The sequence below is a fragment of the Pongo pygmaeus genome, chromosome 8 (assembly GCF_028885625.2).
Source record: "Pongo pygmaeus isolate AG05252 chromosome 8, NHGRI_mPonPyg2-v2.0_pri, whole genome shotgun sequence".
Classification (NCBI taxonomy): Eukaryota; Metazoa; Chordata; class Mammalia; order Primates; family Hominidae; genus Pongo; species Pongo pygmaeus.
Window position 1 is genome coordinate 46,971,739 of NC_072381.2, and position 17,583 is coordinate 46,989,321.

Consider the following 17,583-nt stretch of genomic DNA (forward strand, 5'->3'; position numbering starts at 1 on the left):
AGACACACAATCCATCTTACTGCATATTTCCTAGGAGGTGATATTCCTAGCCCAGACCCACTTCCTTCTATGGGAACCCTGCCCTAAAATGAATGACCTAACAATGCAGGTTTCTATCCCAGTGCCACAAGCCACTATGTTATCCTGAACACATTTTGTGACCTCAGGGTGATTTCACTAGAATGAAAGTATTGCAGTAGTGCCTTCCTGCCATGTGGTGACAGATTAAAAGCTGCTATACATTTTGGAACTGGAAACTGAGCTCCCAATGTAAAGAAGATAAGCCATCATGCTTACAATATGTTGTGCAGAGCTCACTGGTGGGCAGTTTTTCTTAACAATGCATCAGGACTTTTGTTATTTGTAAAGGAAGCTTAAAGGTTAGTTTCTGATGATTTGATGTATATAATAAAGCAGATATTTTTATTTGTTTTAATATTTATTTATTTATTGAGATGCGGTTTTGCTCGTTTCCCAGGCTGGAGTACAGTGGCATGATCTCAGCTCAGCTCACTGCAACTTCTGCCTCCCAGGTTCAAGCGATTCTCCTGCCTCACCCTCCCAAGTAGCTGGGATTACAGGCATGCACCACTGTGCCCAGCTAATTTTGTATTTTTAGTAGAGATGGGGTTTCACCATGTTGGTCAGGCTGGTCTCGAACTCCTGACCTCAGGTGATCCACCTGCCTCGGCCTCCTAAAGTGCTGGGATTATAGGTGTGAGCCACCATGCCCAGCAAGCAGATATTTTTAAATACCTTGAAAAGTAATTTGAAAAATCAATCTCCATATGCAATTCAACATAATAGTTCTTTCCTCGTTAGTTATGGATTCAAAGCTTCAATTTTCTCATTTGAATTTTTAAGAATGGATTATTATTGACTCCAAAATATTAAATAATAACTGTAGTTATTCACATAGTTACAATAATTGGCAAATTGTTCCAATGCTGTATAAAATAAAAAAAATTTAGATGAAATAACTAAACAATAATTCATTGATTGAGTGATTGATATTCCAGTGTTTAAAAGGATTTGAATGACTCAAGATTAGAAATAATGACTCAGACTATGGCACTAAAAGTTACGCAGTAGGAGAATGCTCTCCACAACAAAACATGTCAGCTTTTAAAATTTACTATAATTAATTAAATTTAGCTCTCTGGGGGCTTCTTGTCTAAAGTGTCTTCCAGCTCACGCAATCAGAAGAAGAGTTTGCTATCATTTACTGAGCAGACAAAAATGCCAGTCTTGCTCATCATCTACTTAGTCTGTCTTATCCAATCAGCACAACACCCTCCCAAGCAGATAATAGTATCCCTGTGTTCCAGATTAAGATACCAGAATTCAGAATGATGATGTAATTTGCTGAAGTTCAAATAATTAATAATAATAGAACTGGGATTCAAACAATCCCTCTGATGCCAAACCATGAAGTAGTGTATAAAGAAATAGATGAGGACAAATATTTCTATAATGCTGAAAACAGGAATGGGCATCACATTGCCAAAATCAAAAGGGATTAGAACCAACTATAAGGTTAACGGGACATGTTGGAAACCATGATCAATGGCTGTTATCCTGCCTCTGAGTCTGCCTTTGGCGTAGAATCACAATGACTAAACATGTTATAGTCATCCATTTATTACATGGACTTCTGCTGTTAGAAGCAAGAAGAATGCAATTCCCATCATTGTCCTCTAATCCCTTTTGTACTCAGAAACTACAACTCTCAGAATACAAATGGATGGGAAGTAGGCACGTGAGATTTAGGACAGGCTATAAAATTTGCTATGAACAGGGACAAAATCAGATACAGGTCATATTGTAGGACACACCGGGTGGCATAGCTTTGCATTTTCTCTGTCTGTACAGACAGTCAGATAGGCAGGTGGGTTTGGAAAAATTTCAGGCTCAGACCAGCTGGATAAGGCATTAGCCACAAAGCAGGGCAATGAAAGTTAACGCTGCTTCTGCACTGGCAGATCTTCTTTCTTCTTTACTCTTTTTTTTCTTTCTTATCCTTCTTCTTTTCTCTTTCTCCCTCTCCTTCTCAATCTCCTCCTCCTTCTCTTTCTCCTTCTCTTCTTATCCTTTTCCTCTTTTCTCCTTCTTCTTCTTTTTACTCCTTCCCTTCTGCCTCTGTCTCTTTCTCCCTCTCCTTCTCCCTCTTTTTCTTCTCCTCCTTCTCCTCTTCCTTCTCATCCTCCTTCTCCTTCTTCTCCCCCTTTCGTCTTTCTTCTTCCTCTTTTTGGCAAGTTCTCAATCAAGTAGAGGGGTGGCAAAGGCCGACCCACATGCCCTTGTTTGGAGCAGAGTAAAGAGGAACCAAAATAAACATTGAACATATAAAAATATATTTCAGAAAAAGGAATGTGGACGTTATACTAAAGATTCAGAAAAAAATTAATTCCGAAAGTGATTCCTTGCTGGAGTTTTAACCTCCCCAACAGAAATGACTTGTGGATATGACATTTGTAGATTTGTAGGTTTCCTTATTTAAAGAGTCAGGGCACCCTCATGCATACAGAGATGCCAGTCATCCTTTCGGTAATTCATTCTTAAATATGAATGAACAGCCAAGGATCAGCAGACATTTAGGGAATTGACTAATGTAAAAGGCAGAGACCAATATGAGTAAACAGGAGATAGGAACATGAAGAAAACTGACCCCAAATAAGCAACACAAAACTTCAAAATTACTATTAATATATTCATGTATATATTAATATAGTAAACATGTAAAATATTTAAATATATATTTTTCAAAGAACGATGGTAAAATAAAGATAATTTCAAGTATATCACTCCTTTAAAAATGTATTGCCCTTGCCCATTTCCTTGGGGAGCTACAAGAGGGTATGTCTCACCAAAAGAGGAAATTAACCAAGAAAGGGACGTGCATAGCATCACAAAGCGAGCTTTCTAGCCCAGGAGCAGAATGAAGGAACTTGCAAATCTGCTGGCAAAGGGAAATTCTGAAATGACAGCTAGCATCCAGGCTTGCAGCTGATGGACAAAGGCTCAAGGAAGGATATTACTGAGGAAAAGAAATGGAACTGATATGTTTTACTACAGAAGGTGAAGATGCACACCCAGGGTGGAAAGGGTGTGGAAGAATTAGTGATCAGTGCTTAAAACCCAAGAAAATGTAAAGAGGACAAGAGGACACAATTATTATTATTCCTTGGGAAAACAAAAGCAAATGTTGCCATACTACACTACTTGGCTCAGTTGTGAATGGTGTTTACGTAATCATAGTAATGTCAACTAAATGACAATTTAAGCAAAAGCTGTGACATATGTATTTTGGGAGACATTTGGGAAAGTATATAAACTGTGCATACTCCATGTGCATTTGCGGTGGCAGAGGGCTAATTCTCATCTTCCAGAGTAGGATGTGGATAGATAATGTCCAAAAAAAGCAATGAGTAGTAGAATAGGAATATTATATAGAAATAACGACGTAAAACCCACCAGCAGTAGCTGCAAGAGTTATAAGTTGATAATTAAGGGATAGGGAGATGACAAGTAAGATCTGCTTTGGAATTTGTGGTTGTGGCTATAACTTTTATCTTTATTTGAGTTCTAAAACTATGGATGTTCATATTCTCTTTCCTAAAGGACATGTGAATACTCTGCTTGTAAAATTCCTAATAATCATTATATTCAGTATGATTTAAACTATGAAAATAATTTCAAAGGTAAAAAACAACTGTTCACTTATACATCAAAATTTTAGTAATAGATGAGTAGAATTAAAAATATCTTTATATTTTTTATTTTCTGAACTCTCCAAATATTGCTCAATAAGCATCCATTATATTTATAACCAGAAAAATAGACTAAAATTAGAATTCAAGTGGATTTATATCACATGATTACAAGTACATAAAATATGCTTTGCCCAGAAGAGATGAGAAAATGCATCAAAATATGGTATAGTTGGAGTAGTTAGTATTTTTTCTACTTCATCTTTGTTTATATATATTTAATCAATAATAGGAAACAAAGTTTCTTTATAATAAACAACCTTAGTCCAAAATTTCCTAGCTCTCAAATAAAAGAAAACACACTTGGTTTCTTATTTTCAAGATCTGAAAGACAACAGTTCAGTCCTTCAGATATTAGAACTTGGAAATAAAATCTGAAGGTTGAAGGAGATCATTTTAGGGCAATACAAAGTGGTCATAAGATACAAATATATTTCATATTTTTGAAATTGACTACCCAACAGAAGACAATTAAACTGAAAACAAAAGTGGCTTCTTATTAAAGGGATAATGATAGTACCTCTACTATCCATTCATTCAACAATTATTTATCTCTGTTATATACAGGCATTGGGGGATTCAGTGAGTCCCCGGCAGTGAATGAAACTATGGCTTGACCTCAAGGAGCTTACATTCTAGTGGGGGAAGCAGACAATAAACTGATGAACAAATCAAAATGATGTATGGCAGCAGGTGTAAAGTGCTGTAAAACAACATGGCAGAGAAGTGGCAGGCCAGGGTGGGGTCTGTGACATAAGGTACTCACACCGTATGGATTAAAAGGCATTCAAGCAGAGACCTGAATGAAGTGAGGGTGTGGAGCAGGCTGCCATCTGAGCAGGGGCATTCCAGATGAAGGCAACAGCTGGACAGGGAGCATCTCAGCACATTCAAGGAACGGAACGGAGGCCAGGTGGCTGGACCCCAGCGAGCACAGAATAGGGGAGTTTGAGATAAGGCAGATAGGTAGAAGAGGGAGGGGCAGCAGATAATGTTGGCCAGGTGGGCCACAGGTGCAATTTGGGATTTTCCTCTGAGTGAGATGAGAAGCCATTAGAGGATTTTCAAAGGGAGCAACATGATCTGATTGAGGTTTAAAACCATCACATGCTGCTGTGTTGAGAATGAAGGGAGTTGAGAATGGAGGCAGGGGGACCAGGTGGAACTTACTAAAATAATCCAAGTGAATGCTGGGGATGGTAATAGTAGATATAATAAGTAGTTTGTAGATTTATTTTATTTTATTATTATTATAATACTTTAAGTTTTAGGGTACATGTGCACAATGTGCAGGTTTGTTACATATGTATACATGTGCCATGTTGGTGTGCTGCACCCATTAACTCGTCATTTAGCATTAGGTATATCTCCTAATGCTATCCCTCCCCCCTCCCCCCACCCAACAACAGTCCCCGAAGTGTGATGTTCCCCTTCCTGTGTCCATGTGTTCTCATTGTTCAATTCCCACCTATGAGTGAGAACGTGCGGTGTTTGGTTTTTTGTCTTCGCGATAGTTTGCTGAGAATGATGGTTTCCAGTTTCATCCATGTCCCTACAAAGGACATGAATTCTTCATTTTGTGGATATTTTTAAAGAGACATCCAACGGGACTTGCTTATAGATGCCATGTAGGGTGTGAGAGGAAGTATTCCAAAACAGACATCAAGATTTTTGACCTTAGCCACCAGAAGTTTGGAATTATTTACTGAGATAGCATATACTGCAGAAGGGGCAAGTTGGGTGGAGAAATGTACTAATATTAATCCAATCTACCTATCTACACACACATATGTATGTATAGCACTTCACAGTTACCAATCTATTTGTTATTCACACTCAGGGATCTCATTTGCTTTCTTTCACTGCAGGAAGCTGAGAGTGCTGAGGGCACATCTGAAACCACTGGAGGTTGGCGACGTGAAGGTCAGGTAGTTCTGCACCCCTGGAGAGAGCGGTCATTATGCAGGACAACCCATCTGCTCAGAACTTTCGGTGGTGGCTTGTGCTGTGACTCCGGTCCCATTCATCTATGTGCTGCTGTAGGCTTAGCTTCCCACAGCCTCTCCAGCTTTGCCATTTGTCATTATCATTCACTCTTAATATTTATTCTATCTATGACCCTAATGCACGGAGTGATAGCTGATAGTCTCTTAAAACAACTTTTACAATTATTTTGACAGTTTACTGTGTTTTGTTCTCTCAACAATACTTAGAATTTGTCTGAGTTATAGTTGCATAGATGGCAATTTTCCTGACCTAGTTTTCTGACTATGATTTATGGGTCAGTAAACTCCTTAAATGATGGAATATAACATCTCAGGCCACAGGGAACACTTACTATCCACCTGCTCACTGTTGCAGGACGGATTCGTGGCCAGCCTCAGGTTGCTAAACGTTAGGGTGATCTGCCTTCCTTCTGGGGCGGTGATTCTCCACTCGTAGATCCGGCCATGAGGATTTAGGTTCGGGTAGTTGGGAGAAGTAGATGTTCCAGCAGAGCCCTGAAGATCCCCATCACACTCTGATGTGGGGGAAAAAAGCCAAGAAAACTTCCAATCAAATCAAAATGTCTCCTTCCATCAGGAAAGCTCTCAAAATTCAGGTATTTAAAAATTATCCTTCTAGACAAAATTATTCTCCGTATTTATGTGCGTGAGGATTTCAGTGAACATATACATTCACTTCCTATCTCTATTAATATTTAACCGTGGCTTCCATGGATGATAGTCCACAGACAGCAATTTAATTATCATCATGGCCCAAGAAATATGAGAGACCAATGAATATAATGAACTTAACAATCAGGAAAATCGGGTCGGGTGCAGTGGCTCACGCCTGTAATCCCAACACTTTGGGAGCCCAAGGCAGGCAGATCACAAGGTCAGGAGTTCAAGACCAGCCTGACCAACATGGTAAAACCCTGACTCTACTAAAAATACAAAAATTAGCCGAGCATGGTGTCGGGCACCTGTAATCCCAGCTACTCAGGAAGCGGAGGCAGGAGAATCACTTGAACCCAGGAGGCGGAGGTTGCAGTGAGCCAACAGCACTCCATTGCACTCCAGCCTGGGTGACAGAGATTCCATCTCAAAAAAAAAAAAAGAATCAGGGAAATCAGCCAGGAGGGTGGCTCACGCCTGTAACCCCAGCACTTTGAGAGGCCAAGGCAAGACCCCATCTTTACAAAAAAAAAAAAATCAGGAAAATCAGAAGGTTAATGTAGGTATCCAGTTTTTCCAAACAAGATCTTTATTTCATCTGAGTTTGTTGGATTTGCAGTAAGGCAAATTCTGAGTAACTACAGGACTTTCTTAAGGCAGGCATTGCAGTATAACTCTCATCCTCCTATTATATCACTCGTGATACTAGTTATTTTCCCTTATAGCATTGATCACACCTGTAACTTTTTGTTTATCAGTGTGACTTTTTGATTAAGGTCCAAGAAGATAGGGGTCATGTTTTGTTTTGTTTTTCAAACTATTGTAACACCAGTGCCTAGCATAGTGTCTGTCCAATGCAGGTGCTCAATGTTGTTTTGAATGAATCAATGAAATCACCGTCTATGCTGGATTCAAATCGCAGTCTGAATCCTGAGGCAGTCAGAGAGCCGTCTATGACAAACCTGACCATGGCAGTATTGCTAGAAGTGTCTATGCTGTCAGGAATGGTGTTCGCACAGTATCTGCCCAAGATGTTTCCTGTAAGAGACAAATAATTAAATATATATGTCCAGGTGATTGATTTGTTTTAACCTCTATTCGAGGTGTCCTGCGTGTACAAAGAAAATAATAAAAAACAAGACCTTGCCCATGAAGAAATGTTAATCTCTGTCAAGAAAACAGGAAAACATGAATGAAAATTAACATATTCAAGTATATGAAGAAGTGAAAAAAATGCAACCAGTTAGGGGAAGGATATCTCAGGATAATGAGGAAGGCTAGTTTTTTGGTTGAAAAAGTGGTCTGAGACAACAGAGTGACAAATATCTGCCTTATGCTACTGCCAGGAGACATGCATGACCCTCTCCCTGCCTCGAGCTACAGAACATCCCTCAAATAACGGCATGTGGCAATGGGATGTCTCAGCAGCAACAGGGTGTCTTCCCACTACCGTTGCTCCCCCCAAGTGGCCTCCAGGGTAGACTATATGACACCTGGGCTCTGGACATCCATTGTTAATGGTAGAATTGAGGGAGAGAATCGCTGGTACTGCCCAAAGCGCATTAATCTGCACTTCTTTGCAGAGTATAGACAGGCTTTGCCTTTCTTGGAAGTGAAGAAACTTCAGAGGCTGAATAAGTACATGCGAAAATAAACACCCCAAAGAGAGCAGATATATTTCACTAACCAGAAGTATGATAGTCCCACATCTCCACAAAGTCTTTTTCACAGTCAGAGGAATTCTGAAAGTTAAAATCTTCAAAAGAGATGGTGAGATAGTGTCTGGAGAGCCCCTGGAGATGCCAATCACAGAATAAGTTGTCTCTATATGGAAACGTTAGATGGCCAATGCTTTCAACAACACCATTTTGCCCTATTACTCTTCCCCCACACTGAGCTGAAAAATAAAAGGAAAAAAAGAAAAAGAAAGAAAGAAAGAAAGAAAGAAAGAAAGAAAGAAAGAAAGAAAGAAAGAAAAGAAAGAAAGGATTCTATTACAAATTGTGTTTTTTTCATTTCACCAGCACATGTGAAAACTTTTAGGTGCCAAGTGACTATGAATTGAAGTTTTTAAAATTCTGAAAATGGTTAGTGCTTTCCTCATTATTTGAATTCTAGGGTTGATGTAAACAGAAGTGATACCACAAGTCCAATCCAATAATGGGAAACAAGATGACAACGAAATGGCATATTCTGTAATGTCACATTAATTCTTTCGGGACACTATGTAAGAGCTGTCAGTTGCAAGCAAGTTTCATCTCAAGAATAAACTGGTAGACTCATCTGACCTGCCTAGAACCTTGTGTTGATTCTAAAGACTGAACCCAAGCTCAGCTGGAAGGGGGGACACCTGCCATTTCTAGTTTTACTACCAACTAAACTGTTCACTACAGTAACTGATATCTCAGGGCCTTGAAAATTACTATTCAATTATGTCTTATTAGCTGGATGTGGTAGCTAATTGAATTATATACAGCTTGACCAGGGATATAACATGATCTACGGTGTAGTTAAATACTGTTACAACTAGGCTTTCTGAACTTTTGCTATATTAAATATTTGTTTGGTTTGTGTCTAGACCTATTAGATACTAAATTATGTGCTATTGTGACCATACTATAGTGAATCTTCAACAAGCAAAGTTACTGCTCAGTTTTTAAGTAAGGAAATCAAAATCCTGAAGCGACATATTTGCTTTTTATCCAGTGACTGATTTGGCACTAGAGACTCAGAGAAAAAAAAAAGCTTAATCATTTTATATATGATGAGGAATTCAAAGACATTGTTCTAAATATAGTTATCTGGTTCTTAAATAGTTTTATTACTTAAAGTAATAAACATACTGTAGTTCTTCCTTTTCCTTGGGGGATACATTCCAAGTCCCCCCAGTGAGTGCCTAAAACCTCGGATAGTACCAAACCCTATATAGACATATAGACAATTTTTTTCTACATATATGTACCTATGATAAAGCTTACTTTATCAATTAAACATAGTAAGAGATTAACAACAATAACTAATAATAAAATAGAACAATCATAACAGTATACTATAAGAAAAGTTATGTAAATGTGGTCTCTCAAAATATCTTGGTGTACTGTACTCACCTATTTTTTGGGCCTCTGTTTACCAAGGGTGTTGAAACCATGGAACATGAAACCATGGATAAGAGAGAATTACTGAATTTCATAGTAAGCAGAAGAAACAAGAGTTTGATTTAACTACACATATTTCTTCACAAATAAGTTAGAAAAAACATAAAATATTCAAGTTTACTAAGATTACATTTTAAAATAAAAATTAAAAGAGAAATTAAAGTTGATGACTGTGATTTTAAACATTTACACTCTTTACTTATTTCTAGCATTAAAATATTTTTTAAGTTAGGCAGATAGAATGACTTTTTAAAAAGTCATGGTTTTAAAAAAAGTTTTAACATATTCATTCTGTAACAACTCTTTTATTTAATATAAAAATGTTTTCCAGGGTTTTTATAGTTTTGTGTTTTACAGTTAAGTCTTCAGTATATCTTGAATTGATTTTTGTATATGGTATAAGGAAGGGGTCCAGTTTCAATCTTCCACATATTGCTAGCCAGTTCTCCCAGCATCATTTATTGGATAGGGAGTCTTTTCCCCATTGCTTGCTTTTGTCAGCTTTGTTGAAGATCAGATGCCTGTAGGTGTGAGGCCCTATTTCTAAGCTCTCTATTCCATTTTATTGGTCTATGTGTCTATTTTTGTACCAGTACCATGCTGTTTTGGTTACTGTACCCCTGTAGTATAGTTTCAAGTCAGGTATTGTGATGCCTCTAGCTTTGTTCTTTTAGTTTAGGATTGCCTTGATTATTTGGGTTCTTTCTCGGGTCCATATGAGTTTTAAAATAGTTTTTTCTAGTTCTGTGAAGAATGTCATGGTAGTTTCATAGGAATAGCATTGAATCTGTAAATTTGGGGAAGCAGTATGGCCACTTTAATAATACTAATTCTTCCTATCTATGAGCATGGAATTTTTTTTCATTTGATAGGGTGGAGGGTGGGAGAAGGGAGAGGAGCAGAAAAAATAACTATTAGATACTAGGCTTAGTACCTGGGTGATGAAATAATCTTTACAATGACCCCCATGGCACGAGTTTACCTATATAACAAACCTGCACATGTACCCCTGAACCTAAAATAAAAGTTAAAAAATATATATTACCTATAGAATACTTGGCCTTGAATCCCACATGAGTGGGGCTGTTGTCAGATCGAAATCTCAAATACATAACCTCTCCTGACGACCACTGACTGCTGGGCAAAGATGTCCCACAAAATTTGGACAGTATTGGTGCATCTGAATCCACTCCATCCCACAACTAGAGTTAGTTAGAAGTACAGCTAAATTGGAAACAAAATTATGTTAAATTTACATGGTCAATTGCCTTGACTTATTTTGATAATGACAACTTCACTTACTTTCTTTGAAGATGTTATTAAATCATCATTTCTTAGCATAAAAGACTATGATAGAATCAGCATAAGCCATGTGTCACATTAAAATGCTGTATGATTTTTTCCTAATAATACATTATTTCATTAGCAGCTCAAAAAGACAGGTTTTACATGTTCTACATTGAAGAATAATTACTTCCCTTCCATATTCTGTATTGGTTTTACAAATATAAATGTTGTTTTCAAATTAATCCCTATGAATTTCAAAAAACAACAAGTATTTTGTTCCACACAATGATTTGGTACATTTCACATGACAAAGATAAATTCTCTAACAGCTCTGTAATTGGGACTAACGGAGAGTCCCAACTGGAATTTTCTGGGTCCATAAGAGTAGACAAGCATGTATCTAGCGTTTCTTGAGGAGGTTACATCGGCTAATTAATGCTCCATGAGTGGAAGTGTAGTATTAAGTCCAGTGCCAGAAAGAGCAACAAAAGCTCTTATATCTAAGTTTTGCACCACAGCTGCATTCATGCAAACGTATACACACTTTTGTTAAAGGAAAGAGGAAAATGGTTTTTTACAATCTATGTATTTTTACTTTCTCTTCAACATAGTAAGACTTACTCTCTGTTTTGTAATACTTTCAGAACTCTTATTAAATAAAGACTGAGAAATTATACTGTACGTGCTTTAGTACTGTTCTGACACTGGTGACCGCTGGTGACACACCACACAAATTCCCATTTGTTAAACAGACATTTTATCACTTGTGACACTGAATAAGAGGCTGGGAAAATAAATATTCATCTCTCAGAAACATGACATATTTCCTGTGGGAGGAAGAATGGATAAACAACAATCTCAAGTAGCCACCCTCAGCGTCCCTTGCAGGAAGTGTCTAGGGTCACAAGGGACAGTATCCATGTACATAACCCGCTCAGCTGATGGGAGAGTTGCTGGCAGACTGTGTTTTCAGGCCTGAGTTATTAAGCATTTCCCTTTTTCCCTAGATTTGCTTGCAGTATGTGCTACTGAAAGAAATGAATTGTTCTGAGACATGACAGTTAAAAAATACTAACTTCGGGTACGAAAAAAATGAAAATGAAAGTGACATACTTGGGTGTTACTTCAATATCGAATTGACCTTCAAATTGCAGCCATATGCGTGTTTCCGGTGGAGCCACTAAGATCCAAATGCAATCAGCGTGGGGGGGTGGTAATTATCAGAGTGGTTGGGGGAGGTCACATACCCAGCAGAATCAGCTTCATGGATGTAGATGTTGCCCCCACAGGCTGTCAGCAAACACAGTTAAATCAATCTATGCTCTCGTGAAGGAGATGCATTCAATGGACACAAATCATCTTTTAAAGTCAACTTCTCTGTAATTTGTCTCAATTTCCTTTCATCTGTTATGATCCTCATTTTCTTTTCCAGCAAATGAATTCTCAATTTGCTGTCGAGGCAGCTACCAGGTGTGACACTTTTTAATTTGCCAGACCATCTATCTATTCTTGTTGGAAATTTCATTCTTTCTGAAAGCCAACCAAATGATTATGGCACATGGTGCATGGAGCAGAACGTCACAGAAGCATGAATAAATATCCAGCACTTCGATAAGCATGTAAGTATGCTAGCAGTTACAGCTTCCCACTGAGCGTTCAGTACAGCAGAATGATGCAGAGCTATGATCTTGGTATATTTAAAAGACTAAGCAGATATATCTTTGCACAACTCTGGGAGCATTCATTCATCACATTTCTTCAGGATTTAGATGCATTTGAGAAACAAGGTCAATGGCATGAGACAATTTATGAGCCATGTTTTGCTAGATGATAACGGAGCTTTTTAATACTTCTTTTTTTTTAAAAAAAAAGTATTATCGAAAAATACTTTTCTATTATTAATAAATATTCTTTGGCATTTTCAACAAACAAACCAGACAGGAATAAATGTACTTACAATGCCAATGCCAATGAAATTAACCTGTCCAATCACTTAGCCACACAGATACTTGATCTGCTCAACTCTAGCAACATTTATGTCCACTGTCACTCATCCACTTACAGTCACATCCTGAATTCTGTCAATACCTCCAACTCCCCCATCTCTGAAACTCTAAATTGCAAATCCAACTCCCTTGCTTCATGTCTTTCCTTCAATGTCGAAAGATGTTCACAAAAGGACCTATGTTAAAGGCTGAGAAATAGGAGTGGCATGGAAGTAGATATGGTGGGAAGATAGCCAGATAGATATGGGAAGTAGAAGGCTGGCTATAGTTATGGAACATGGTTGAGTTGGTAAGTAGAGAGAAATAAGAGTGATGCTACTGTTTCAGGTTGCCAACAATAGGTTGTGAAATCAAAAGACTTTTGTTTAAGTCTGATGTTAACTGCAGTCATAACAAGCTTCATGAAAGACAGGGAGAAAGCAATGGCCATAACCATACTTGCATGAACAGTGACTCCACAAAGAAATAGAAGAGGTGCAATGTCAAATATATCCTTAGTGTATCTCTTAGTGTAACTGAATTACCATTAAATGTTGACTTTAAAAACTTAAATCAAGACTGAGTCTATTGGCTGGGCACAGTGGCTCACTCCAGTAATCCCAGCACTTTGGGAGGCTAAAGCAGGTGGCTCACCTGAGCTCAGGAGTTCAAAACTAGCCTGGGCAACATGGTGAAATCCCATCTCTACCAAAAATACAAAAATTAGCTGGGCATGATGATACATACCTGTAATCCCAGCTTCTAGGGAGGTTGAGTAAGGAGAATCACTTGAACCTGGGAGGTGGAGGTTGCAGTAAGCTGAGATCGCACCACTGCACTCCAGCCTGGGTGACAGAGCAAGACCCTGTCTCAAGAAAGAAAAAAAGACTGAGTCTATCATAAATAAAAATAGAAAAGTAGAGTTCTGTCGGATGGGCTGATGTCTACTCACTAGACTCAAGACACTGCTACTCTCAAAATGCTTTGGTACCAGGTGAAAACCTGTCCATTCATGACTCAGTTGCAAAGCTCAACACAGAGAGAGGGAGGGATGAGAAGGTCCCAGGCTAGAAAGCCATAGTGCAGGTGCCCACAGAGCTGCGATAAAGCTCTCTCCTTGTGCCAGAGCTCTGTGCACTGGGAAGTGACCAAAGGTCCTTCCCTGGTGTTTTGGACCTTATTCCAGCTATTCGATTATTTTTGTGTGTCGGTTGGTAAGCACGCTTACTCATTTCTTTTACCAAAATGAAGAAATTATGTTGACTTTAAATCTCATACAATGTGCAATAAAACATTTGATTTCATTGATATTTATATATATGTAAATACATTTAGGAATCTGGGATACAAGTCGTAGGATCATTTTGAAATCTGTAGTATCTAACTTCTGGTGTGACAAAGCAAAAATTTATTATTTTATTACTTTCTACCGACATTACTCCGTCTTTTGGAAGTGATGCCTATTTATTTATTTATTTATTCAATTAAACATTACTAAAAAGTAAATGTCACCAAAATCAAATCATTACAGTAGAATTAAATGCAATTATAATCAAGTGCAATTAAGTACAAGCAATTAAGTAAAGATCTTAGGTAATATACAATTAAATCAGTAATAATAGAATCAAAAGATTATGTGTTCTTTTAAAAACAGCATACACATTATTACAAAATAAGGCAAATGTAATTCTTATAATGTTTCTGTAACTAGATTTAACTTACAATTAGACATCTTATAATGGAAAGGTCTAAGGAATTTCAGGGATCAAGAAGAATAGTGTATCTTTCACTTTGGTCACTAATTAGATATGTGGAAATATCTAATTATGTAAATATGGAAAATTTCACTTTGGTCACTAATTAGATATGTGGCCTTGGAAAAGTCCAAGCCTCATTTTACTTATCTTTAAAACCGAAATAATGGTACTTTACTTGAAAAGTAGTCACAATGAGATATTGAATGTATCAAACATAATAAGTACTTGAGAGTAGGCATTCTTATTAATTATTTTACTGTTAGTTCAGAAAAGAAAACTTTATATGTTTTTTCTCAAATCTATTTAATCAAAGAAGACCAAGCAATTGCAGGAAAAGTAGATATAATTCTCAGTGGAAATACTTACCTAAACTCTTTGCCTCATGTTTGATCTTAAATCCTTGCCCTTCATCACTATAATCAGAAATAAACTGAACAAACATTTGATTATCTGAGGTGAACAGAGTCAATGAAGCACAACTGCCACAAAAATGACCATTTCCTCCACAGGGTCCGAAGGGTGGAGAATAGATATCAGGACCATTTCCTAGCTGGAAAGACAAATTAAAATTGCATCAACCCCTTTACATTGCAAAAGAAGGAGTATGTAGAGTATGTAATTCTTATCCATTTATGTCCCACGAAAGAAAAATTATCATTTTGTTTTCTGAATGAAGTCTGTGGAAAACATAATTAGAAAGGGTAGCAAGCAAGACCTACCACCAAGTAATCCCCCTAGTTGCAAGAAGAATCACCATTTGGAATCTGGAAAGGCTGTTCAAAATGGACAGCAATGGTCAGGCCACTTTGGACCAGGATGTGCCAGGAACAGTTGAGGTTGGATGGGTAGGTCTCCGGATACCTGGGGGACGTGATGATCCCCTGTCTGCATGCAAATATCCACCGCAGCCTTCCCACAAAGAAACAAAGGAAGGTTATTTCAATAGGATTGGCAACTGGATTTTTATGCTTTCTTAGTTTTCTTGGGGGTTTTCACAGTGTAGGCAATAAAAATGCTTGAAAATAAGTAGGCAATAAAAATGCTTGAAAATAAAGCCAGAGTGTAGGAAATGATTAGCATAACAAGCATGTATTGAGCACATGCTATTGGCTACTCTATTTGTGGTGGTTGTTGAGACACGGGATATAGAGGTAAGTAATGAAGACAAATTACCTACTTTCATAAAGATTTCTTTATAGATGGGGAAGACATACAATAAACAAATACATAATATGTGAGGTGGTGATAAATTCTATAAAGAAAAATGGATGGGAGGAGGGAGAAGAGTACTTTATTGTCAGAGTTAAGTTGGAAAAGCCACGTCATTGGAGTAACATCTTAGCAGAGACATTAATGAAATAAAGAATCAAGCCAGATGTTTATGTGGGAGAAAACATTCCAGTTCAGAAAACAGTTAGTGTAAAGGCTTGATGTGGTAGAGGTACATCATGGAAGTCAGAATGGATGAGGCAGAATGAGAGATTCCAAAGGTAGCAGCATGTCTAGGTCATGCAGGAAACTGAAAAGGCTTATTCTGAGTAAGAAGAGGAAGATGAAGGGTTTTGGGCATCAGAATGGCCTGATCTCACTTACATTTGAAAATATCACTCTATGTGCCGTCCTTAGACTGCAAGGAGTGGAGGGCAGGGAAGGGCAGGAGCAGAGTGTCCAATAAAAAGGGGACAGCCTGAGGCCAAGGAGAGATGACAGGCGCATGAGCTAGGCTGGTAGCAACAGAAATGGAGAGGCGTGGTTGAAATCTAGATATATTGTGAGGGTAGAGCCAGTGTGATTTGTTGATGGTTAAGTGTGAGACAAACAGAAACGTCAAAAATAACATCAAGATTTTTGACTTAAATAATGAGAAAAATGTACTTCCCATTTGCTAACATTGTGAGGAGTGTAGAATTGGGGGCGGTGGTGGCATGGAAAAGGATGGGAATAAAGTGTTCGGCTTTCAAAGGTTAAACTTTTTGTTATTGATTATCTGTCTGTCTAATTGGGGTACAAGTGGTTTCTGGTTACATGGATGAATTGCACACTGGTGAAGTCTGAGATTTTAGTGCACTGGTTACCTGACTAGTATACATTACTCCCAATATGTAGTTTTTTATCCCTCATACCCCACCCATCCTCCCTGCTTATGAGTCTCCAAAATCCATTATATCACAGGTTAAATTTGAAATACATTCTAGACCAGGAGCTGCCAAGTATATATATATGCACACACACATATATATATACACAAACACACTTATAGATACACATATTTATATATATTATATACATATACACACACATATATACACACACATATAAATCAATCACAGTGGTTCTACCCTCACTATATACATTCATATGTATACATGTACATATGTATAATGAGCTTCCATACATATTAATATATACATTAGAGTGAGAGGGCAGGAGATGAAGGAAGAGGATGAAAGGAGCAGGCATTAATTCTCCAGTGGTCAGGGACTAGAAGCTCATCAGCAAGGAAGAGTAGACAGCTCACACAGCTAGTTAAATTGTAGAGGTGAAAATTTATCCCTTGTAAGTTGGATTCCTAGGTATTTTATTCTCTTTGAAGCAATTGTGAATGGGAGTTCACTCATGATTTGGCTCTCTGTTTGTCTGTTATCAGTATATAAGAATGCTTGTGATTTTTGTACATTGATTTTGTATCCTGAGACTTTGCTGAAGTTGCTTATCAGCTTAAGGAGATTTTGGGCTGAGACGATGGGGTTTTCTAAACATACAATCATGTCATCTGCAAACAGGGACAATTTGACTTCCTCTTTTCCTAATTGAATACCCTTTATTTCTTTCTCCTGCCTGATTGCCCCGGCCAGAACTTCCAACACTATGTTGAATAGGAGTGGTGAGAGAGGGCATCCCTGTCTTGTGCCAGTTTTCAAAGGGAATGCTTCCAGTTTTTGCCCATTCAGTACGATATTGGCTGTGGG

General features: G+C 37.9%; 1 long non-coding RNA gene across 1 annotated transcript; it reads left to right on the top strand.

Moving 5' to 3' along the window:
- The first annotated feature begins 203 nt into the window (after nt 1-203).
- Nucleotides 204-10,622, top strand: LOC129044986 (uncharacterized). The gene is made up of 4 exons (XR_008504877.1): nt 204-380; nt 5,639-5,698; nt 6,132-6,372; nt 8,549-10,622. It is a non-coding gene; the product is annotated as an uncharacterized LOC129044986 (long non-coding RNA).
- The last annotated feature ends 6,961 nt before the right edge of the window (nt 10,623-17,583 follow it).